The sequence below is a fragment of the Eschrichtius robustus genome, chromosome 21 (assembly GCF_028021215.1).
Source record: "Eschrichtius robustus isolate mEscRob2 chromosome 21, mEscRob2.pri, whole genome shotgun sequence".
Lineage (NCBI taxonomy): Eukaryota > Metazoa > Chordata > Mammalia > Artiodactyla > Eschrichtiidae > Eschrichtius > Eschrichtius robustus.
In genome coordinates, this window is record NC_090844.1 from 6194239 (window position 1) to 6219079 (window position 24841).

Consider the following 24841-nt stretch of genomic DNA (forward strand, 5'->3'; position numbering starts at 1 on the left):
AAAGGAGCAGCTGTCATTTAATTTTGCTCAGCCTGTGTCCTGTGCTCAAATTCCTTTAGGGTAACAAAGATCACCTAGGTTTTACCTGTAATACGACCTCTAACATTAGTAATCAGAAGAAGCTCCCTCTTATTTCTCTCTTAATGTTTATCACCCAGATATAGGGGAAACCTCTCCATATATCCACACTCAATCCCCTCATTACATCCTGTCTATCTTGAAACAGAAATCTCTTCTAAAGATATTTGCTCTCAAGTTCCTTCTCTCCTGTCCTCCCTCCACAATCAAAGTGAAAGTGCATTTTCTATCAGAAAAAGAGAAGCCCTGGATTAATGCCAGCATCTGCTAACTGTGGATAAACACACCAAGAAAAAGTGATTGTATTATTGTTTAGTGATTGTATTATCCAGAGCACCTAGGAAAATCCAAGGTGGGAGGGACTATCTAGGAAAACCACTCAAGACTTGGCCATGAATTACCTTTGGTTTTGACTTCAAGACAAATTTCAGAGGGAAATGAAACTTTCTCTTTCACTCTTAGAATGTTTCTTCTATTGATAGTAGGAATATGTAAATCCCTATGATGTCCAGGGAAACCCCAGGCATATGCAAAAGAGCCGCCTTACAACTAGAAGGTGGAACCTAGGCAACCCTGGCTATGTCCAGATTACAAGTTATAGGAATCAAAGGAGGTTCTAAATCTATTAATTTAGGGGAAGAATTAAAATAAATATCTCAAGAGATTTATTTTACCTTGAGATAATTAGTTCAACATAAAAATCTATCTCAAGACACATAAGAAGTGAAATGAAAATCACTTGATGAGACCCATAAAAAGAAATAAATTCAGAGAAGCAGAAAATGAAGTATTTAGAAAAAAATTAGTAAAACTATCAGATGTAGATCAACAGCCAATAGAACTTTCCAAGATGGACACGCTCTACATGTACATTGTATGGTACAGAAACTGCCACACACATGTGGTGACAGAATACTTGAAATTTGGCTGGCACTACCAAGGATGCAAAGTTTAGCTATTTAATTGCATTAATTTAAATGTTCTAGCCACATAGGGCTTGTTGTTACTATATTGGAGAGCACAAGTTTAGAATCTTAGGTTAGGCAGATAAAATAAATAGATTCAAGACAACTGTGTTGGAGTGGAAAAAAGGGACATGAACAGTGAAGAGTAGGAAATGAGGGTGGCAAAATACATGTTGACACAATATGATTCAGAGACTACAAGAAGCTACTTTGATAGGACAAGTGTCTAGAGACAGATAGGACTTAACAACGTTTTCATGGGATGAAACAAACTCACATCTCACAGTTGGGAGGACTCACCAAAACCCCAAGTTGCAGGAGCTGGTGAAGCCAAATAGATTCTGAGGTAAGTTCCACAGCAAGCAGCCAATTTCTCTTCCTCCAAAGTCCCAAACTGTCCAGCTTCTTCTTCTCTGGACAAATGCATCCCTTTGCCTGTCTGACTTTCCTTTATACCTGGATAACAGTTTATAACCCAATCTGGGCTACATTCCGGGATCCACCCTCTCAGAAGGTTACTGACCCTAATAGGGTTTCAGTCTGTGAGCCACACCCTGTTCACTTTGATTGGATTTTCCAGACTAATAGGAAATTGTAACCCTCACACAGTGTTGGAGAGCAAAGATGTAAGATCATTGTCCAGGGATAGTGAGAAGATCCATTCATTCCCTTCTTCATCTGTAAATACTGTTGAGTGCATTCTCTATACTGGGAACCATTCTGTGTCTTCAGAATAACAGGGTATCAGACACATGGGGATTCTGTGGAAATGAAGCTGGGATTCCCTGGGAGAAATCCGGAATTAAAAATAAAATGCAAGATGAGGAACTATGAAAATGTGAAATATAAATAATGAGGTGACAAAATAAGATATATTGCTGGGACGCAGAACATGACTCTTAAGGCACTGGCCACATAGTACTTTCAAGAACATGTTAAGAATCTATTAACTATGCAAAGAAGATGGGAAGACAATTTTATACTTTATTTCTTGGTTAGTGGGGAAATCCATACAAATGTTCCTACATAGTAAACTATTGTAAATAATTTTCCTTCCATGTCATTCGGAATCTATTTATACATTTGAGTGGAAATCTTACGGTGTGGAGATGGCTGTTTAAGCTTAAAATTCCTGGTTCCCAAATGGAAAAAATTAAACCAGGGGACATGGTGAGTATTTCGTTGTAGCTGAGGACATTTTGCTTGTATCATACAATGCCTGGCAATCCTATTATCTCGTGTATTTCAATTCCATCTCCCATACACATTGAAGAGTATTTCACCTGAAACAAATATATTAAGGTAAATCAGCTATACTTCAATTTTTAAAAAAAAAAATTTTAAACCTTCTCCATTACCCCTCAATCTCCAAGGACTCATCCTTTTCTCTTACAGTCATCAGATTATGTGTAACCTATTTCCCAAATGAAACTGATATTTTGGATGTAGATACTTTCCACCACAAGATTTAAAGTACTCTGTACTGTCATTCACTACTTATGCCATCTTCCGCCTAAAAGGAAAGGAATTGCCTTTCCTCTCAGCTCGGAAATTTACTTCTACATTCGTGTTCTTTCCTATTCTCCCCTGCCACGTCAGAATGTATGTTATAATTTAAATTGAATTCACTTTATTTTTCACATTGGTTGATTTAAAATATTATAATTGTTTCAGGTGTACAACATAGTGATTTAATTATTTTAAACATTATACTTCATAACGTATATACTGCATTTAAAGTTATAATGAAGTATTCCCTGTGTGGTACAATTTATCTTTGTAGCTAAGGTTTTTTAATTTTTATACATAGTAGTTAGCATCCCTTAATCTCATGTTTTTAATTTCCTCTCCCCCTTCCCTCTCCCCTTTGGTAAACACTAGTTTGTTCTCTATATCTGTGAGTCTGTCTCTGGTTTCTTATTTCATTTCATTGTTTCATTTTGTTTTTTAGATTTCACATACAAGTGATAACGTACAGTATTTGTCTTTTTTTGTTTGTCATATTTTTCTAATCATAAGACCCTCCAAGTCCATCCATGTTGTCACAAATGGCACAATTTCATTCTTTTTATGGTAGAGTAATATTCCTTTGTATATATACAACACTTGTTATTTATCCATTCATCTGTTGATGGACACGCAAGTTGTTTCCATATCTTAGCTATTGTAAATAATGCAGTTATGAACACTGGGGTGCATGTATCTTTTCAAAATAGTGTTTTCGTTTTCTTGAGATGTATACCCGGGAATGGAATTGTTGGATCATATAGTAGTTCTATATTTTAGTTTTTTTAGGAACCTCCATACTCTTTTCCATAGTACTAGGCCAAGTTATATTCCCACCAACAGTGTCCTAGGATTCCCTTTGCTCCGTATCCTGGACAACCTTTTCTGGCTGTAGAATTTTTTATGAGGGCATTCAGACAGGTGTGAGGTCATAGCTCGTTGTGGGTTTGATGTGCATTTCTCTAAGGATTAACGATGTTGAGCATCTTTTCATGTGCCTGTGGCCATGTGAATTTCTTCTTTGTGAAAATAATCTGTTCAGGTCCTGTGCCCATTTTTCGGTTGGGCTGTTCGTTTTTTTGATACTGAGTTGTATGAACTGTAAAACAACATGTACACTTTATTTTGAACCACTCCCTCTCTTTGAACCCTCCTCTTACCATTTAAATACGCTATGGTATCACTCAACCTTAAATTTGAATTTAAAAAAAAAAAGCTAAAATTTTGAAGTCCTTTTATTCCCAATAGCTGCCCTCTCACTTTTAAAATCCAATTTGAGGGCAGAGTCCATCAATTTACATTTCTCCTCACCTCAAACAATCTTATTTTTTGTCCCCATTAATTCATGGATATTATTCTTTTATTTTAAAAAAAGTAAGTTTTTTCCAGAAAAAAAAAAAAAAAAGAAAATGGTCAGAAGAACCTAGGGGCAAGACGGGAATAAAGATGCAGACCTACTAGAGAATGGACTTGAGGATACGGGGAGGGGGAAGGGTAAGCTGGGACAAAGTGAGAGAGTGGCATGGACATATACACACTACCAAACGTAAAATAGCTAGCTAGTGGGAAGCAGCCACATAGCACAGGGAGATCAGCTCGGTGCTTTGTGACCAGCTAGAGGGGTGGGATAGGGAGGGTGGGAGGGAGGGAGATGCAAGAGGGAAGAGATATGGGGACATATGTATATGTATAACTGACTCCCTTTGTTATAAAGCAGAAACTGACACACCATTGTAAAGCAATTATACTCCAATAAAGATGTTTAAAAAAAAAAAAAGTAAGTTTTTTACAACATAAAAATACAAATAGAATGAACCAACTTGTATAAACTGAATTTTGTTCCCCTCCCCCAAGTTCATATGTTGAAGCTCTAACATTTAATTCATCAGAACGTGAATGTATATGGACACAGAGCGTTAAAACTGTGATGAGATTAAGGTGAGCCCTTTAGGGCTGGTCCCTAATCCAATCAGACCTGTGCTCAAGAAGCAAAGCGAGAGACTGCAGAACTGTGTACCTCAAGGGCAAAGAGCAGCCGGTTGAAGGCGCAGTGTGTATCTATTGATCAGTGGACCTGCGAGGGCCTGAGATGCTATATTTTTAATAAGTCTTAGGTTCCCCCCAAGCTCCTCTTTCTTCTCAGTTACATAAGCTTTTTTTTTTTTTTAAGTGTTTATTTATTTATTTATGGCTGTGTTGGGTCTTCGTTTCTGTGCGAGGGCTTTCTCTAGTTGTGGCAAGCGGGGGCCACTCTTCATCGCGGTGCGCGGGCCTCTCACTATCGCGGCCTCTCTTGCTGCGGAGCACAGGCTCCAGACGCGCAGGCTCAGTAGTTGTGGCTCACGGGCCCAGCTGCTCCGCGGCACGTGGGATCTTCCCAGACCAGGGCTCGAACCCGTGTCCCCTGCATTGGCAGGCAGATTCTCAACCACTGCGCCACCAGGGAAGCCCTACATAAGCTTTGATCAGTAAAAATAAACGTTAAGATGATCTTCAAGGCTTAGAGATAAAAACCATGTACAGCATGTCTTATACTGTAGAAGTTTATTAAAATTGAAAGAAAATTTGAAAACAAAAAGCTTTATAGTAACATTCAATGAAACATAAGAAGCAGAGCCGTGGGAGTGTCCCCACCATGATTTACAGTGAAAGACTCCACAGAGTCCACGGGTCTCATCTCAGGACAGGGCACTGCTGACCTTCTGCAAAGCACAGCGTTGGGCCCTTTAGCCAGGTTCCAAAAGTTCAGACGTTTGCACCAAATGCAGGTTACTACCATAGCTTCCTATTTACACAATAGTTAAAAGTTACTCCTAGAATTTGCCTCAATTACTTAAAATAGATTCAGACTGACAAACAACTTGCCATTCCAGTGTGATAAGTACCATCTGACAGATGACTCTAGTTCCATCAGGAGAAAGTGCAGTCCATGCACGTGTGTGTCCCTGGGGCTTGTCTGGGTTTCCACCATCTTTTCGCCCACCAGGGGTGGGGAATCGCTGCTTCTCCAGGAACAGCTGCTTCTTGTGACTCCCCCTCCTCAAGTCCACAGTCACCTGCAGGGCACCTGGGGAGTCCTACATGGAGGGAATGAAAAGTGATTGAGGCAGCCAGATAAGACCAGAAGAATCTCTCAACTGAGCTCAGCCCACTTGCCAATCATGGCATCATGAGCTAAGTAGGTGGTGGTTGTATTAAACCATTCAGTTTTGGGGATGGGGTCTTACAGAGTCAACTGATAAACTTTTGAATGACCCAGAAAATGGCTCAGCATATATGGAAAACAGAATAAGGTAAATTCCTAATTAAATATCCTGGCTTTCTCCCCTGCACACACGTCTGCCTGGTATAAGCACACCACAGGCCACATAAAACTACCTTCCCCACCATTATGTTTACAGAAACCTCTCTTGTAGCCCATAAGGGAAACCCTGCCATTTCGACGTAAAAGCATCTCCCATTTCAGGTGCACCAGGCCCGCGCCCGACACACACGCCCCGCCGTGCACACATCATTCCGTCTCGGCTTCAGCACACACGTGTCTCCCAAATATTCTTATGCACAGTAATTACCATTTGTAAATACAGCACCAGGTCATTTCTTTATTTTCAGGAAATTATACGATAGAGCTCACAGAGTTAAAGTAGTTGCTCTGTTTCATTCTCCGGGTTCCCGTCCTCCGGGCCCTCATCGGCCCTTGCAGCAGTTCTTTCTTCCACCGAAACGCGAGCTGGCGGGTGTCCGGTGTATCGCGCAATAGCATTTATACTGGGCCCCGTTCTGGGAGCATTACGAGGTTTTCTGTCTGGCCTGGACGTAGGCTGTGGAGGGGAAGATATACTGCTCAGTTGGGAAGCGTGTCCCCTGTGAAAGCTGGGCCATGCACGTGCCCTGAGCAGCCGGCCAGGTGGCACCTTCCGCAGGCGGCGCTCTCGGAACCCGTGTTCCCTTCTGCCACTGCTGCCCGTGCCTCCTGGCTGGCAGGACAGGCTTGACTCCGAAAAGGCCAGATACTGGAGTGTCTGCCCCAAACGCGGATGCTGAGCGCCCCGGCCTGGGTCCGCCTTGCTCAAGAGGCACAGGGAGACCTGCAGCCTCGGGCCGTCTGATGAGAAGCTCAGCTCGCTGTGCACCGCACGCCCCCTGGGCACGGAAGGGCGGGGACGTGTGGCCAGAGGCCCTGGGCAGAAGGAACAGCGGGGTCAGGGCCATCGGCCCTGCATCCGGGGGCTCAGGAAGGGCTGGCGTGGTGCGGAGTCCCGTCAGAGGACACAAAGGATGAAAAGGGCAGGAGTAAGAGGCAGCAACCTCCGCTTCAAGCACCCCTGGGCTGCTTCCCCTGAGCTTTACCTCACTGGTCCTCAGCAGAGCCTCTGGGCCCCTCTGGGGTCTGCAGGGGACACGACTGAGTGTTAGGACGCCCGCCGGAAGGCACTCTGCCAGGGGGCGTGGAGCCGAGGAAGACGCTGGTGTTTGCTCGGTCCAGCTTCCTCCTAGCCCCGGGCTCGCTCCCGGGCAGGGCAGACAGCCCAGGAGCCCCGGGCACGCCCTCCGACCTGGGGCTCCTCCCCAAGGCCTGCTCCAGCTCCAACCACGCCTGCTGTCCCGAGAGCGTGGCAGGCACACTCAGTTCACTCTCTACCTGCCGCCCGGGTCCTCGTTCCCGGGAAACGACCCTCCCTCTCGGTCTACAGAGACGCCGAGGGGCGGTGTGCCAGTCAGTTAAGAAAGAGATGAGCATTTCCCCCGAGGCGTTCTCTTTGGTTGATGCTCAGATTTGTTTCTTGTTTCTAGGCCCTGACCCACTCCCCAGTACAGCTTGGTCCCCATTCCCTGGGCATGAGACCCCCGTGCCCCCCCCCCCCCCCAAGCCTGGCTCCAGGGCTTACCTGAGGCAAACTGAGCCAAGATGATGCAGGAGGCCAGGAGCAGAAAGCAGAGGCGCCTCATGGTGGGTCCTGGGTGGTGAGGAAGAAAGAGGGGGAGCTGGCGGCCGAGGCCCACGAGCTACCGGGGCTGGAGCGGCCTCTGTTTATAGGTCTCCAGGCGCTTGCACAAGAGGCACGTGGTCCAGAAACGTGATGATCCTAATTATAACAGGAAGATCCCTATCTGTCCGTGAGACCCATGCCAACGGAGCTGCCCCACTCCTGCCCCATGTCCCACACTGTTTACGTGGGAAGAGTCTCCCTCCCTGCTCCAAGGCTGCATGCTCTACGCACACACCTGACTGCAGAGGTTGTTCCAGACTGGACCCGTAACCTAGGCCTCAGCAAACTAGCCAGGACATTCCCTGGGTCAGAATGATTACTGGGCATGGGCCGCGGTGGAGACTTCCATTACCATGAAGTCCGTTGTGTTTGTTCAGTTGGTGGAGAAGGAAAAGCTCTTTTTCTCCGCAAGGCTACAAATAAAACCAATGTCGCCCGGGATTTTAGCTGCCATCTCGCTGTTGTAAGGAAGTGGGTCTGAGAATAAATCAGACCCTGGTGAAAATACACCAGGTTCTTGGCGACACTGGGTCTGCACTGGATCCAGACACCCTGGAGCCTGGCCTTCCTACTCTGGATCTTTCAGACAGCAGCCCTTGTTTGGTTAATCCAGTCTGAGCCGAGTTTCCGGTTGTTTGCAACTGCAGGTGTGTTGGCTGGCACAGTGCGTGATTTGGGGCTCCAGGCCAGGGGCGCCGTCTCCGTGCCCCGGTGCGGCCTGGACACGATGGGGGCACTGGGAGGGTTGTTGAGGCCCCTGGGGATAGAGCTTGCTTTTGTACTGATAGCTGTAGTAATACTTTCAACATTTGCAATGAGGCTGCTGTGTGTGTTCTAGATTCCCTTTGGAAATTGGGGGGACCCTGGAAATGCTTGGGGAAGGTATCCCAGCGCATATTCTCTTGCACACTTATGTGAGGTGCCTCTGTCTTTCAGATCTGGAGTATAAGCAGGTTTGTCATGTAACGGTGGTCTCTAGAAGAGTGGATGCATGCCTTCCTTGTACCATTTGCTCTGATAAGCCAGTCGGGACCAGATGGGATCCTTCTCAACCAGCATGCGAAGTCACTTCTTTCTGGGTTTGGAGGCTGTCTTCATCTCCTGATGGTGAGGTAATAACTCACCTCAAACTTGGTGGTTTAAAACCACAGGAATTTACTCTCTCAGAGTTCAGGAGGCCAGACATCTGCAATCAGTTTGGGGCTGAAATCGAGTTGTTGGCGGGGCCACGCTGCCCCCAGAGGCTCTAGGGGAGGATCTTTCTTCACCGCTTCCAGCTTCTGGAGGCCGCTGGCATCCGTCACGTGTGGCCGCGTCGCTCCCGTCCTGGCCTCCGTGGTCCCATCGCCCCTCCTCTCGCGTGGGTCTCATCTGCTGTGCCACGTTCTTATGCCAAATGCGCTGGCATTCAGGGCACAACCAGAGAGAATCCAGGATCATCTCCCCATCTCAAGATCCTTACCTGAATCACATCTGCGAAGACGCTTTTTCCAAATAAGGTCACACTCACGGGACCCAGAGGTTAGGACCTGGCACTGTGGGAGGCTCTTACTCAGCCTGCTCTACAGACTTTCAGATAATTGCCATTCTGTTGGCAAAGGAGTCCGGGAAGCAGGGCTTGGTGGTCACAGCGGTGCATCTGCCCCAGGCGGTGGCAGCAAAGTATCACCCACCAGAGCGGCAGCTACACCCAGACAAGCCTCTGGAGCTGCCTCTTGCCCCAGGCCGGGAAGGTGGGAGCTCTGGAGAATACAAACCCCCGGCGGGGACACGATGGCCTCTTGCTTGGTGACTCCAGGGAAAGGATCAGGAAGCAGAGGGTCCGCTTCGATTTTGAAGCTCAAACTGGGAGACTGGGCCCTGGTTTGAATGATCTGGTTCTCACTGGACTCTCCTTCCCAGGAGAACACATTTCTCAAGGCTGCACAAGTGATGGCTGGCAGAGGAGAATGTGACTGGTGTTTATCGTGGTATTCGAGCTGGCGGTCGGCTGTTCCCACAGTCAAATAGCCAGATAGATCTGTTAGTTCCAGAGAGCTGGAGGAAGGTGAGCTTTCTATTACTTTCATTGTTAAAAAGCCCCCGGGAACGCCAGGAGCTCTATTTTTTCCCCCTTTTACCATGTGTGAATGAAAGGTCTGTTTCTTGGGTGGGTGATGATTGTCACACGAGTTTTAAAGTGAAGTGAAGGGTGTTCTCAGTCCAGGCGCACAGAGGAGGATTATATCGTCAAGGGCAGAGCAAGGTCACCAAGAGCAAGGGCTGTGTTTGACACTCTTTACAAGCTCACGTTTCATGCAATGAAGCCGTGCCGCAGGTTTGCTGAGTGCAGTGACGGTCATCCTCACTTCTGGGGTTTCTGCCCCAAAGTCTTCCACCACAGCAAGAATGGGCCCACTTTTCCCCACTAAGAGGGGCAGCTCAAAGCTGCTGCAGCAGGCAAGGTGCCGGAGACACTTCCTTCCGGCGTGTCTGTGCGTCCTCACCTGGCTCAGGTGATGTATCTCGACGTGTGGGGAAGCAGGTACTCCTGGACCCGGAGAGGAACAAGTCACCTGTATGAGGGTGAAGCGTCACTGCAGGAGGGAGAAGTCTGGGCAGGTCTGGAATCTACTAGAAAGTCCTGTGGTGAGCATGTAGATTTGCAGATAATTTTACTCTAAGCAGCACAGCGTGTCTCTGAGCGGGTGCTAATGTCTACCCGAGGAGAGGCACACAGCAGGGCGTGGCTGCAGGTGGGCTGGGACGGCCCCCAGACCTGTTCCAAAGCTCGGAGCTCCCAGGCCTCCGCTCCCACGTCTGGCCAAAGCAGCTGGACGTTAGGTTTATATCACAGCGTGGTTTGGAAATTAAACCAGCAAATGTGAGGGGTGAAAATCCTTCATAAAGTGCTTCTATAGGAAAAAAAGGACTCAGGAAAATGGAATTCTGCAGCTGGAGGCCCACGGGTCCAGTCTAACAGGCTTTTCAACCTGCTTTAGAGGCCACAGACAGCAGGGTCCAGAAAATGGGCATAAGTGTCTGTCAACCTCTCACTTTAAGAGTCTGCAGGTGGCCTTGATCAAGGCCACACACAGGACCAGGCTGCAGGCTCACCGGAGAGGTCAGCGCTGAGTGTCCCCTGGGCCACAGAGCTCAGAGTCTAGCTGGTGACAAAGCCTGGTATTGGGAGGGAAAAATCACACACACGCGCACGCGCGCACACACACACACACTCACACTCACATACACGTGCACACACCCTGAGCTTAGATTTTTCTGTTTACAGTAGCAGGGCCGAGGCATCGCTCACGGGAATCTGTTTCAACCCAGCTGGGTTAGAGTTGGTCCACTTCCTTGGCCACCTCTCCACCTGGGGAGCTTTCAGGACTCAACCTTTAGGGCCAACTGGAAACTCTCTCCTTTGGGCTTGACCGTCTCAGTACCAGCAGAAGACCCAGGCAAGGGGGTTCCTCCCCGGGGCTCGGCTTTAGGGGGTCTCCTCTCTGGCCAGACCCATGTCCCTTCTCCCCTGTAAATCATCCTCTGGGTTCTGGTGACCCCAGAATTACTGACTGCCAACAGGAGAGCACGCCGCCTCCTGGTGGGAGCGCAGGAGACCCCCGGGGTGAGGGGTGGTCTGGAGTGTAGGAAGAAAGGGAGGGGCTGCCGGCCAAGGCCCCCGGCTCATCCTGAGGGCTTTCAGGAGTCCCAGGATCCTGGTTTCACCTGGCCGTCCAGGTTGCTGTGGATGTGTATTTGTCCCGTGGGAGGGGTAGGGGAGAGGAGGATAGGACACAGCTTATTCAGCAGTCTGATTTATAAACGTTAACTGTTAGTCACTTGTCACATGAGCCTCTGTGTGGGCTCTTCCCAGAGCCCAGGAATATTTGGGCGGCTCTGGGTTGCCTCCAGGGAAAGTGACGCACCTCCAGCCGGGGCAGGGCTAGGCTTCCCGCCCGCATCATGCTGGGATGCAGCTGTCGTAAAATCATGGGCGTTTCGTGAGGCTCTGACCCTCAGGGCCCTCGTTGCTTCTCCTACAGCATCTCGCTGCTTCTCTCTGCGGCCAGCTGCCAAGGGCCGGAGAAGGACGTGTTTCTGACTGCCCCCATGCAGTGCCACTGCGTTTCTCATGGTTCATCTAATCTCTGGACTCGACGCAGATAGCCAGAGAGGCAGGGCACCTGCACCCAAAGCAGCTCCAGCCCTCAGCTCTCGTTCCAGGGCAACGGCCCCTGTGGGGAGACCACGAGGGGGGCCTACGGAACTCCGTCCGTCCATCGGCAAACGAGCCGCATGGCCACCCCCATCGAGAGACTGGAGCCGGAGGACGCCGGCAAGACCTTCCTGGCTGCAGAACTGCCGTCCCAGCAAGTGTGCGTACTTTATGTGGTCTTCAGGCAAAGCTATTCAGACTCGACTGCTGGGAATCCATCAAGTCCCTCAGTGGTCTGAAAAGTGTCTTCCTCAAGGTCCTGAACTAGACGCAGCAGGCAGTTGGTTTTGGAAAATTAGAAGACGGAGACTCGATCGTTCAGAGCTTTGCCTTTCAGCTTCCTGAGAAAGCCCTAGAGCCAAAGGATGCTGTTGGCAGGTGGCACCCGCGTTATACTCATTTGTCTCTAGATGGCGCCAGAGAAGGGAAAGCCTGGGCCCACTTTCCCTTGGGACCAGGTGGAAATGGACTCAGCCTCTGCAAAGAGCCTGGACAGACGGACCCGTGAGCCAGTGAAACGCAGGTGCTCGCTCGGAACGGCAGAGTCAGTAACAGGCAGAATTTCAGACCGGTGGCTCCTCCTTTAAAAACGTGCCATAAAAAAGAATTGCGAGCGGGCCGTCACTGCCAACACTGACATAGGAAGGGCTTGGTGGGCGGTGTGGACGCAGAGCCATGGAGAGGGACAGCCACCGAGGGCAGTTCAGAAACCCCCGGCTCCTTGCAGAGCATTCAGCTTCTGCTTCTTTTCTTGGTCCAGTGGTAGGTACCAGGGCTGTTCACTGGCAAGTGTAGAGAGGGCGAGAGGACCCTGAGAGATTCATACCAAAACACACAGGGACAATTTGATCCTGTAGAGCAGGTTCAAGTGCAAATATTATAAGAGCCTAAGTCAAAGCGGCCATTCCGATGACAGCAGGTGAGGTCAGTGCCGCCACGTGCGGGCGTGCACTCGCTCACGTGAAATGCAAGCACACCCGGACCTGGACCTGGACCCGGATCCGGACCTGGGAGGGTGAAGCAGGATGGCTCCTGAGGGACAGGGCTTGTAGGAGTGTAAGTGACCCCGTAGATTAAGGGACTTGGAAAGTCCTCTGTGACTGTGTCCTTTGTTAGGGCAAATGGCCAGTCAGGATGTTGCTTATAAAAAAAGAGAAAAGAATAATCATTGCAACAAGACTAAAACTCATGCCTTTTCTCTCTCTCCCCCCGCTTTTCCTTTATTTCTCTCTTTTTCTTTCTCCCTTCCTTTCTCTTTCTTTCTTGCTTTCTTCCTTTCTTTCTCTCTCTTTCTTTCCCTTCCTTCCTTCCCTCCCTCTCTCCCTCTCTCTTTCCCTCCCTCCCTCCCTCTCTCCTCTCTTTCTTTCCTTCCTCCCTCCCCTCCTTCCTTCTTTCTTTCCAAGGAGGCACGGCTGGGAGGCGGCGGTGAAGGGGTTTAGCCCAGGTGCCCTCCCCGTTCTGCACCGTGAATGGTTTCTGAGGTCTTTCTCAGCGTGAACTGTAATGGCTTTCTGTAGCTCTGAGATCTTCCGAGTCTCTGATTGCACACGTATTCTGATTCAGCCCTGAGTCAGCCTGTGCCACAGAGGGAAGCTCTTCAACCCACAGAAGCGGAAGAACCAGCTTGTTAGTGACAGGAGGAGCCGTGTGAAGCTGGGCTGGCCAGGCTCCTTATCACTGACCTGCTGGACGAGGGGATGACACATCTCCCTCCAGCGGCTACACCTGCAAGAATAAGGCCGAGCACAGGGAAGAGAGCTGCATCACCGAGTCCCTGTTGTCACTGTGTGTCAGGGGTTGGGCTACACCAGTGCTACACCAGTGCTACACGTGAGTTAGCCCGTCGAGTCCTCACATCAGCCCTGGGGGTAAATCTATCCCGGTCCTTTTTATATTCTCGAGAAAGCCAAGCATCAGTGACGTTGCTCGTCCAGAGACCCAGGTCTCTGTGACTTGGAAATCAGCGTGTGGTTCTAACACCACCTGGATTTCCGTGTGAACTACTTTGGTGGTGGGTCCTGGATGCCGGGGCCAGTCGTTCCCCAGCACGTCTAAGGGAGATGGACTCACCAGCCGCAGAGTGTAAGGAGACGGGAAAAGAAACCCACCTGGGCACAGAGGGCAAATGGATCCCAAACTCCGGGTAAGGCAGAGGCAGGAACGGTTCGGGGGTGAATGGTGAATGTGGTGGTGCGGTGGCCACTGCATGATTGCTGCCCCGGGAGGGATCACCAATGTCCTGGGTGACAGGGAGTCTCTAACCACACTGTACCCCAGTTTCCAGAGTCACTGGGCCGGTGCTAAAGCCCCAAAGTCCACATTCTGCTCTGCACCAGCTTTGGTGATGCAGGCGTGGGACCGGGCAGCTGCCCCTCTCACCACCCACGGGGCCAGCAGGGGAGCCCTCAGGGCTGGAGGGGAGGCACTCGCTCTGCTTCCAGGGCGCACATGTCTGACCCGACGGCCCTTTCTCTGACAAGTGACAAGAACACAACATCTCCGGTGGACCCCACGGGTAGCTCCTGTCGCTCCCACAGCCACCCTGTCGTGGTCTGTTCAGCTGCCCCCAGGACCAGGGAGTGATGGGCGAACCCGGGAGGGAGGCTGACAGTGAGGGGGCCACTTGCCAGCCCTGTGGTGGATCTCTGGTCCCATCCGGTCCCATCCGCAGCTGGTGAGCTCTGGACGGGACCACAGCGCTCTGCCTCTCGAGGAGAGCCTGTCTCCTGTCCTGTCCTGGAATCTCCTCCTCTTCTCTGAGTTCCTGTACACAGTGACCACTGCAGGGGCCCCCAAGTCTGTTTGCTTGTCAATAAGGGAATTCACACCGATGAATCAGGTCCCTGGGATGTTCAGAGAGGGAAGATCAGGAGGTCTAGTATGTCCAAAGGCAGGTGTGAGCTCAAAGAGACTCTGCTAATGAATGATTGAGGTCTGCGCTCGGTTGGTTGAAACAAGCCACACTGTTCATCGGTCAGAAGAGTCTGCATTTAGGTGCATGAGGTGCTGTCGCACTGGGTCACTCCCGGTTCTTAGTCACTGACCAGTTCTGGTTGGTTAGAAATAGCTGGATTGCAATCAGCCTTCAGGTTGGGTGTGCTCCAGGCAAGGGCTGCTCTAGATGAAAACATTTCCCTTTACCTCCCTCAAGCATCTGCAGAACTCAGCAGCCTTTCCTTAGACAGATCACCTCTGAGCCCAGCATCTCCTAGAGTTACTCCAAGAAACCTCCTTTCTGGATCTTAAAGGACCCCTCCCTTCTCTCCCTTAGGAGGGGGGTTATGTTGCTCCTTAACCTAAGGAGAGGGAGAGGATGTACATCTGCCCCCAGGATGATTGGGGGGGAACGCAACGCTCTGTACTCACTGAGGAGGGGTAGGATGGTGGTTCTGATGAGGCCACGGGGGTGGGGCAGGTGGGCTGCGGACCTAAACTGTACCCAGGAGTCAGAATGGCACATATGCTGTGAGTGCGATTCTGAAAAGAAGTACACGGGCCATCAGGACTGGAGAAGTATGAGGGGAAGACAGGTCACCAGCAGATTTGATTGGAAGAGTGGTATTTTAAGCAATTTTTTGTCTCATTACTGTTTTGTAATGTGTTTGATTGTGACAGGAAAATATTTTTCTACTTATGTTTGTGAATTTTCAGGGTTTGGTTGGGGTAATGGTACGAGAACTTTGTCAGTGGAGAGCGCGCTCTCTCAGACCTGCCCGAGTAGGACGGTCGTGCACCCCACCGAAAGGGGACCTAATTCCCATCAAGACCTGTGGTTGTCCAAGCTTTGGGACTTACAGTAATAAAGACCTTAGGTGGCTTTTGTCTGTAAGTTGTGTTTAGCGCCTGTGATCTATCAGAGGAAATAAAAGCTGGGGAGTTAGGTATTTCTCCTAAGCCTTCATAATACTATGATTTTACAAATTATTATTTTTCAGTATTTTTGGATACTTCTATATTTTGGGAGCAAAGTAGTCATCGAAAAAGCATATATATATATATATATATATAAATTCCCTATATATATGTAAATTTATATACATATGTAATAATATATATATATTTATTAGAAACACCCATTTCCATAGTAGTTCTCAGTCTAAACATTGGACAGAATCAGCATAGTCTCCTACACCAGAGGTTGGAAAACTATGGCCCTTGGACCGAATCTGCCATGCTGTCTGTTTTTGTAAATAAAGTTTTATTGAAACACAGCCACACCCATTTGTTTTTGTATTATCCATGGCTTCTTTCTCTTTACAGTGGCAGAGTTCTGTGGTGACAGTTACCACATGACTGGCAAAATTGAAGATATTTATTATCTGTCCCTTTAGAGAAAATGTTTGCAGACCCATGTGCTAAACCACTGACATCATGATCTAATCCTACATGGTACAACCGGTGAGTCATTGAATAGAAGTGTCATCAGGGTCCACTGATGCAGAAGGGCTGGGACTTACGTTTGTGGAAACATTCTTTAAAAGAGCTGCAGTGGGAGGGCTGTGCCCACTGACAGTCCAGTTCACCAGAGTTCTAATTCCCTGCAAGTTCCAGCAAAAGAAATTCTTACTAAGACAAAGCGTATTTTCCCCCCATTATATTCCATTATACCTCCACTCTCATCCTTTCTTTTCACTTAACAAACTAAATTTAAAAACCAACAATAACCATTTTGATGACTTTCAAACCAAGGCTTCAAGAGAGAAAAACGGTGCTGGCCAAAATGGGAGAGGGGCAGTTATAATGATAAACCGTGACATTTCCTTCCTCCCCACTCTTTCTTCCCTCTCTCCCTCCCTTCCTCCCTTCCTCCCTCCCTTCCTTCCTTCCTCCCTCCCTCCCTCCCCCTTTCTTTCTTTCTTTCTTTCTTTCTTTCTTTCTTTCTTTCTTTCTTTCTTTCTTTCTTTCTTTCTTTCTTTCTTTCTTTTCTTTCTTTCTTTCTTTTTCTTTCTTTCTTTTTCTTTCTTTCTTTCTTTCTTGCTTTCTTTCTTTCTTCCTTCCTTCCTTCCTTTCTTCCTTCCTTCCTTCCTTCCTTCCTTCCTTCCTTCCTTCCTTCCTTCCTTCCTTTCTTTCTCTCTCTCTTTCTTCTTCCTTTCTTTTTTAAATTCTCACTTATGACATATCAAATATACACAAATATATAATGAATCCCAATATTCTTATTTCCTAGCTTCAGTATTTCTCAGCATTTTACAGATCCTTTTTCAGGTCCGTACTTTTCATTTCTTTATTTCTTTATTTCATTTCTTTTTGCTGGAGTGTTTTAAAGCAAATCCAAGATATCATGTCATTTCACCTATCAATCCTTCAGTCAGCATCTTTAACTGATGAGGCCCTTTCTCTTCCAACATAACTGCCACATTGCTGCCACCCCTAATCAAATCAATAAGAAGCCTTTGATATTACCCAGGCCATATTCAGATTTACCTGACCAGCTCAGAAATGTTTTCTTGCAATTGGTCTGTTCAATACAGAATCCAAACAAGGCCCACCCATTGGTTGCTTCACCTCTTTCCTCTCTTTTTCTGTAATAGTAATTCTTATTTTTCCTCATGCCTTTGAGTTTGTTGGAGAAACTAGGTCGTTTTTCCTATATAACATCTCATGCTCTGGGTTTGACTGATTGCTTCCTTGAGCGGTTGTTTTACTTGTTTCTCTAACTTTTGTAGTTCCTGTGAATTGTCAGTTACGTGTGGCAAGTCGATTAGTTTCAGGTTCAGCTGCTTGAGAAATAAAATATTGCCTGCAGTCATCAGAGACTGCAGCCACCCCTGACGGTGAGCCCTGAGAAAACTCAGGATGAGAAAACATAGGGTACTGGCCCCAGACAGCTGAGGTGCATAGCAAAGGAACGATTTCAGGGAGCCCAGACTCTTGCATCTTCCCATACATAGAAAAGCACTAAATTCCTTAACTTGAGATGTCTAGTTTCCTTTTATTATCAGTAGCTTTTTGTTCTGATTACCTGGTCCTATAAAAACTCCTATATATCCTGGCATGTATCCTGGGTTCCCCATTTCCTCTTTGCAACAGCTTTCTCAACGTTTATCTGAGAGGCTGTCTCCCGGGCTTGAAGTCCTAAGAATGTCTGCCGAATAAAACATTAACACTCAACTTTTAGGTTGTGCATTTTTTTTCATACTTTTGGCCAGAATATTTCATAGGTGGTGGTGTGTGCCTCCTTTACATCACAACAGGAGGCCCATGAACCTCTGGTCCTGCCACTTTCAGTGAGGACCAGGTGAGTCATTGAGTTTAGTTGGTGTTAGCCTTAACCCTCTATTATCAAATTCCCCACCAAGCTTTCCAACAAATGGTTTTAAAGCCATCCATTGACAGTTGTTTTAGATCTATGATTTCATTCAGGGGTGCAAAACAGTGATTTTCCAATTCTACCATCCTGTCGACTTAAAAAAAATATGCACAACCTAAAAGTTGACAGCTGTGTTTTATTTGGCAGAAATTTTTAGGACTTCAAGCCCGGGAAGGAACATCTCAAGTAACCCTGAGAGAACTGCTCAGAGGAGGCGAGGGCGGGGAGCCAGGTTATATAGGAGTTTTGCAACGAAAGGCAGGTAGTCTGAATGTCAAAGAATTATCGTTAATTAAGGAAAACCAGATATCTCAAGTTAAGGAATTTAGCGCTTTTCTATGTATGGGAAGATACAAGAGTCTGGGCTCGCTGAAATCATTCCTTTGATATGCACCTCAGCTATCTGGGGCCAGTATCCTGTGTTTTTACATCCTGAGTTTCCTCAGGGCTCATGGTAGGGGGTGGCAGCAGTCTGATGGCTGCTAGATGGCAGGCATTCTTTCCTTCCTGAGTTTCCTCCAGGCTCACGTTGGAAGGCTGCAATATCTGATGACTGTGACATCCTTTGTTTACTGATACGGCAGGCAATATTCCATTGCTCAATCCCTTCTTCATTTATTAGCTGCAAATTTTCTATAAATAAGATATTTCCTTCATATAATGCTTGCTTATCCTAAAATACAGTTTGTACTGGAAGGGCAGAGTAAATGCTTGATCTTTTCTCCTATGTACCAATTTCCAGAGTGATAAGTTGGCACCTTAACAAACTCCAGTTATAAATAATACTGTTTCTTAAGTATCATTCTGACCTCATGTATTTGATGTGTTTAAAATATAATTTAATATTATACTTTTATATATTTAATGTGCTTATATATTTTAAATACTTAATCAATTGTAGTCACGATTCTCTGCTGTGATGAAAAATGTTCCATCCTTGCCCAGCGAGTCCCCGTCAATTTGGAGCCAGTGTTCTACAGACGTGACCCATCAGCCTTTGGTAGCTTCCCTACTTTCTAGCACAACGACATACCCCTGGCTCATCTTGTACATCTTATGCTCCAGACCTGGACTCTTCTGTTTCTGTAAGACATCCCGGTTCTTTCTCGTGGGAAAGAGTAGTGACCCGTGGCCTGTGTGCTAGGGGTGCTCATTGTTACTGCACTTTTAGGTGCAGGGGCTGAGAAACACACACTTGTGTTAAGAGGGAAAAAAGCCAGGGTTTTATAGTGATAATCCCAATTCAAATTTAAGGCTATGGGATTTTAGTATAACCTTTTAACTTTACATGAATCTTCTCTTACATTGAAAATCTTGGTTCTGATGATTTTTTTCATCCCCCCCAACTTTCATTTTGAAAAGCTTCAGACGGACACATACAGGCAAGCATAGTACAGAGCGTACCTGTACACCCTCCCTCTGGATCCACCAGTTGTAATCGCTTTGCAACTTTTATTGGCTTTGAGCTATTACAGAGGAAGTTGCCAGCGTCGTGACATTTCAGCCCTAAATACTTCAGCACATACCTCCTAGGAGCAGGCCATTCTTCCACAGAATGCCAATGCGGGAAACCAACACTGATGCAGTTCTTGTAGAAGTTGCTCTGAGGAGGGGCGCGGGTTCACACGGCTTTGGTTTTTCCATTGGACAACAATAATGTCTTACATCTTCAAAATATACATTCGACACTCTGCATACATTTTACAAAACTTGTACGTGTATTTTATGAAAACTAAATTCTTGAAAAGTATTTATAACAGGAAGCAGCTACCTTTCACCTTTTTTCACGTTCAGCTCTGCTCCTTTTCTGAATGACATGCTCGCACCTCTTGTTTTCACTTATTAACTTTAAACACCGTCTGTTATCCCATAAACCACGAGGATTTAGTTGATACTACCCAACCCCCTCCCCTTCTTATGTCCAAATAAGAGGGCATGTTATTATTTCTAGTTATTTTATTGGTTTAGTTTAGGCCTTTATATAATATACTCATTGTCATAGTCTGGGTTGCTATAGCAAGATACCGTAGGCTGGGTGACTTAGACAAGAAACATTTATTTCTCACAGTTCCGGAGGCTGGAAGTTGGAGATCAGGGTGCCAGCATGGTTAGGTTCTTGCGAGAGCTGCTTCCTGGCTTGTAGGCAGCTGCCTTCTTGCTGTTCCCTTCGATGGCAGAGAGAAAGACCATCTCTCCTGCCCCTTCTTATGAGAATTCCATTCATGAGGCTCCACCTCGTGATCTAATCACTTCTTAAAGGCCTCACCTCCAAGTTCTATCACCTTGGAGATTAGGCTTCCACGTGTAAATTTGGGGAGGACATGGCACTTCTACATCTATTTCTCATGCAACAACTTTAGACGATGTCCCTGATTACCCACCATGTACAACAAGACGCCTCTCCCTCTGTCTCTCCTTCCCCATCTACCTTCCAACTGCTCTCAGTTATCCATTGATGCGGCCACATCAGTAACAATTGTATTCTAATCTGTAACCTTAAAGAAATCTTCGGTGCATCGTCCATAGTTGATTCTAAGGGTTGACAAGTAAGAAATAATTTTATATTTGGACCACAGTTATGTCACGGAGATGCTTTCCAGAGGCTATTAAACATTGTGTGTGTGTGTGTGTGTGTGTGTGTGTGTGTGTATTACATTACTATCTTGTGAAATTTACTCAGCTGTTTAGCCTACAGTCCAATACATGGGGTCCCTTCCACCCACAGAAATCCATCCTACAGCTCAAATCTCCTTTTTCAGGTTGTTCTGCTTGGTCCTTAGGTCCGTGGAGTTATCAACTGGGGATTTCACTTTTCATCAGTCTTGGGTTAGAGGCTGTGTGTGGAGCCATGTCTAATAGTTAGGGCCACTTTGGCTACAATAACAAATAAACTTTCTAAGTTTAGTGACTTAACACCCTAGAAGTTCTTTTCTAGCTCATGTGAGAACATACCCTGGATATTCCTGCTCAGGAGGTGACTTTCTCCACGTCACCATTTAGGACTTACTTTGTCCTTCTGGTGGCTCCACCAGCTCCAGTGGTCTCTGGGAACTTGGGGAACTTAGGGGACCTTCATCTAAATGTCAAATTTTCTTTTTTTTTATTAACCATTTTGGATGGAAATGTTTCTTAAAGGCATCACAACCTTTCTCTGCTTTATTAAATATTGCACTGAACGAAAAAATTTTATTTTGTCAACAATCCATAAGTGGCTGTCTTCTTTGCATTCTCTGAGGTTTCCCCGGGACATTTTATTAGCACTGTATGACTACAATATCTCCTTTCATCCATTTGATGATACTAATAACAATTTTTACAAGTTCTCTTTTGTTCCCAGGACTAACAGTACTTTCTCAGAGGCAATTTGTATTTGTTTAATGTGGCTTTCTCCACCATGCCTTTGGTTGACCTCACATGTCTTCTTTTTCTTGGTTGTGTGTTCCCAGTTAAGGACAAAGATCTGAGATGTGTTCTAGGTAGGAAGAGTGCGTTTCCCAAGCTATTCTGTTGGAAGACCTGTTTCCTCATAAGCTTTTTCTTTGACAGGCAAAACCACGTGGGAACCTTGACATGGTTAGGTCATGCTGATAAGAGATCTTTGTTTTCAGGTACAAATATGGGATGTCCGCCCAGCAGAATGACTGCCTCTAAGGTGCCATTAAAGATGCCTTGATTGTTGATTTTCTGTGCCAACTGGGCTGGAACACGGTGCCCAGATATTTGGTTGAACATTAATTGGGGTGTTTCCGTGAAGGTGATTTCGGGGTAAGGTTAACATTTGTTTTGTGTTCTTTTATGAGATGGTCAGTCAGGTGAGGCCACAAGAGGAGCCAGAGGAGAGGCTCAGGAAAATAAAGTTTATTATCCTCACAGGTCCTAGAGCTGGGAGGCAGGGCACACTTCACAGGGCCACATGGGGAAACAGCAGTGTGGGCGGGAGACAGAATCCAGAACCTTTATTAGGGTTTCCATGGGAAAACAAGGCAGGATAGGGAATTAGCTGAGGCTCGGCTAGTGTGAATACTTTTGGTGAGCTTTAAGTCACAGGCAACTAGCTTTCTCTAGTTGCCCTGGCATGATGGAGGCAGAGGAATGTCATCTCCTGTAAAGTGGGAGCCACATAGAGGAGGCCTGGCTCTGGACTGCGTAGCTGGCATAGCAAACACATGCTCCCAGCTGGACCCTTTGCTCTTAAGCATTCACTAGCACCAGGAAGAGCAGTTTCTTCCCAGCCAGAAGGGTGTTTTTTCGTTTTGGGTTTTTCGTTTGTTTGTTTGTTGCTTTTTTAGAAAGATACCAAACCATCACAATATACAGAAAATAAAATATATACACCACAACGTTGAAATCAGGGGACTCTTGAGTACAGCAGACTGCACTCCATAATGTGGGTGGGCCTCGTCTGATTAGTTGAAGGCCTTAATAAAAGAAAGACCAACCTCCCCCAGGAAGAAAGGAGTTCTTCCAGCAGACTGCCTTTGGACTCAAGCTGCAACTCTTTTCTGTATCTCTAGCCTGTCGGCCTCCCCATTAGATTCTGGACTCACTAAGTCTCCACAATCCTATGAGTCAATTCCTTAAACTAAATCTTCTTCTGTATATACACACACATCCTGTTGGCTCTGCTTCTGCAGAGAACCCTGACTAACACAGATGCCTTTACTCTGCAGACTAACATGTATATGAGTAGCTCGAGTTCTCCCCTTGTTCATCCTTTTCTATTGGAGAAATTTCCCCCTTTTGGGGAAACTTGTGACGAAACCTTGAATGGCTGAGACTTGCTAGTGCCCATGAAAACAAGAACGCTTGGAATGCCATGGCAGGTCTCTCTACTTGATGGGGTGACATGCCTTATAGGCCCACAAGCCAGGGAAGCCAGGATGCCACATAGTTCCCAATGTGAGGCCATACGAATTCACTGTCAAACGCTGAAGCAAAGCGAGGGTGCACTTTGCCTTGTGCATGACACCGCCTGCCTGTGAAGCACCTCAGTGACTGAGGTGGGGGTTGGCAGGATGACTCTGCAGCTCCCATGCCTGTCTGTACAGGTAGATAGTGTGCCTTAGTGGTGATTGTGCGTTGCATCCTTTCCCAGAGATCTGGGCTGCAATGTCCAGCTTTGCTGACACAACTGCAGTGGTGGTAGAGGTCCTCACTAATCAATTTATGTTGGCATTCAAGTAGCTCTTGACCAAAGTACCCAGCGTATCGCTCATGATAGGAAAGAGCAGACTCACTCACTGATGTAAAGTAGGCTTCCATCCACCCTAGCACCCCAAAAGGCAACAGTAATGAAGAGGGGAGGGCGCCCTTAAAACAGCATCCAGCATCCAATGCCGATCTCCTCCAGTGGACACTTTTCCCACTCAGAGTTGTCAGCGTGTTTAATGACTATGAAGGTACGTGATTCAGCAATTCCTTAATGACAGCCACAGTAATAAAGGGTTGGATCTGGGTCTGTATGTACGGCTTACTCAAATCCACACTTTCTCTTCATCTAGACAGATGCTATAATAAGAACCATGAAACTGGGCCTTTCAGTCATTCGGGGGTGAAGTGCCGTGTAGACAACCCCACGTACCGCCCCCCTTAACTTCAAAGCCATCTTCCCTCCAGGCTGGTTCAGGCAATATCTTTTGCGTTCCAGTTTCACCAAAGGAGGGTGACACTGGGCACACAGGTGTAGGTGAATGCAAAAGCTCCCAGGAGGTTTGGGTGGAGGAGAGAAGGCAGAGAGGAGATGGGACATCTCCTTTAAAACTTGCTACCCCCTGAGGAATGTAAGTCCCGGGGCCAAATGCTGTTGGGCTGGGAAGGGCTGCAAGAACCCTGCTAGTCTTTCTGGTCTGAGCCTGTAGTCTCTGGTGACAGGGCTATAGATGTGATGCCACCACCTTCCCGAGATGGTCAGTGCCCTCTTTGTGGCTGGGGATGAGTGGAATATTGCCAGCCGTATCAGTAAACGAAGGATGTCACAGTCATCAGCGATTGCAGCCACAGCCGGTGGTGAGCCCTGAGGGAACTCAGGAAGGAAAGAATGCCTGCCATCTGGCCGCCATCAGACTGCAGCCATTCCCTACCATGAGCCCTGAGGACACTCAGGATGGGAACACACAGGATACTGGCCCCAGAGAGCTGAAGGAGTGATTTCAGCGAGCCCAGACTCTTGCATCTTCCCATACATAGAAAAGCGCCAAGTTAAATTCCTTAACTTGGGATATCTGGTTTTCTTCAATGAACAATAATCTTTTGACGTTCCTGACTACCTCTCCTTTGTTGCAAAACTTCTGTATAACCTGGCTCCCACCTCGCTTCCTGGAAGAAGTTCTCTCAGGGTTACTTCAGATGCTGCCTCCCAGGCTTGAAGTCCTAAACTTTCCCGCCAAATAAAACGTAACTCTCAACTTTTAGGTTGTGAATATTTTTTTTAAGTCAACAGATTATTTCTTAGCTTTTCAGGAGAAGGGGGAGGCCTGGACGCACTGTAATGAACACTTGCCGTGTTCATGTTACAGAGAACGCCCGAGTAGCGGTAAATGTCCACAGCATAATGGCATCTCCTCTGCCTTTCCCTCACAAAAGAGGGGTGTGGCATCTAAATTCATCACTGGGGGATGGGGGCAAAATTTTTTTTTTTTTGGGCTGGGCCGCATGGCTTGCAGTATCAGAGTTCCTTGACCAGGGATTGAACCTGGGCCCGGGGCAGTGAAAGCCAGGAGTCCTAACCACTGGACCACCAGGGAATTCCCCCAAAGTTTTTATAATGTTTGATTTTTATTTGTGCTTGTAATTT

General features: G+C 47.1%; 1 long non-coding RNA gene across 1 annotated transcript in view; it reads left to right on the top strand.

The window, feature by feature from the left end:
* LOC137756013 (uncharacterized) overlaps positions 1-24841 on the top strand; it is a 158864-nt gene that overhangs the window by 81172 nt on the left and 52851 nt on the right. The gene's annotated exons all lie outside the window — the stretch shown is intronic.